The 1275-nt window shown below is 36.1% G+C and overlaps 1 protein-coding gene across 1 annotated transcript in view; it reads left to right on the forward strand.

The window, feature by feature from the left end:
* Positions 1 to 1275, forward strand: part of SLC13A1 (solute carrier family 13 (sodium/sulfate symporter), member 1) — a 99441-nt gene that overhangs the window by 86455 nt on the left and 11711 nt on the right. The window lies entirely within an intron of this gene.

Here is a 1275-nt window from a genome sequence, read left to right on the forward strand (position 1 = left end):
ATAATCCTTTTAGTTGGGAGCAGTGAGACAGCAGCTAGTACCACATTCACCTCATTGCAATTACATCTCTCTCAAATGTCCCTTGATTTTGCTTTAACGTGATTGATCTCTCATGAACTGGTAGTTACCTTCAAATTCTTGTCAGTGAATAACTCCTCTTCTTTTCTTTTCACACAATCCTTGGTTGAACATGGAGGATTTAACACTATTTTTTCAGATCTCCCCCAAAATGGCAAAAACAGAACAAAAAAGTGCCAATCCGCAAAGACAAAAGTTATGTGACAGGGACAATAACAAACAGGAGATGCTGATAACATGTAGAAGATGGAAAGAGGATATTTCCACCTGACTTTGTACAAGTAGAAAAAGTAGTGAAAAATGAAATCTATAGACTGACAAAAGGAACAGCCAACAAGAAACAAGCTGCTTTATCCATAGGATCGTGGAAAAGCTAAGGAATTGGAGGCAGCAGATAACTCTGAAAGCTGGGATAAATATCAGAACTGAATATGGGGAATGGTTTAAAAAGTGTGCAAGGAGCTGTGGGCCTCACAGGTTCTTTCCCCAGTCCTAAATCACCAGGCTGTTGTTCCCTCTTTTCCCTGATAGAAAATTGAGATTTACTCTGTAGCAACATTGAACCAATGAGACACTGGCTCATGGCTCAGTCACCTACAATAAAGTCTTCCTTCAACAATCCTTGCCCAGGCACAAGAAGCTTCCAATAATCATTCTATTGTTTCCCTCTTAAAATGAATAGGTAGTCCAGGATCACCAGACAGTCGGGGAAGCCTCCAATACAATAGCCAGTAACAGACAGTAATTATGAAAATAAAAAGAAAACGAACACATAAAAAACAAGGAAAATGTGTTAAGCAAAAGATTTTACAGGTTTTTCACTGATGCCTCAAAGAGATGTTAGAAACTTTAAAGACATGAAACTAAAATAGAATGTTACTTTTTTAAAAAGGAATATGCAAAAGATAAGAGCCCCTGAAGACTAGAAATATGATAGCAGATATCAAAAAGTTTAATAGCAATTGATATTAATTAATTAATATTTTCAAGAAGGTAACTATTTTTAAAAAGTTAAGAAAATTAAAGCCATCAATCCAAAATGGCCAGCAGTCAACTAATAGGAATTTCAGAAACAGGAACAAAATAAAAAAGAAGGACATTTGCAAAAAATGATATAAGAAATTTCCCGGAACTGAAGGCTTTGAGATTCAAGACCAAGAGAGCTACTGGGTACCCAATACCAAATCCATATATAGA

This window comes from Propithecus coquereli, unplaced genomic scaffold, assembly GCF_000956105.1.
Source record: "Propithecus coquereli isolate 6110/MARCELLA unplaced genomic scaffold, Pcoq_1.0 Scaffold4, whole genome shotgun sequence".
NCBI lineage: Eukaryota > Metazoa > Chordata > Mammalia > Primates > Indriidae > Propithecus > Propithecus coquereli.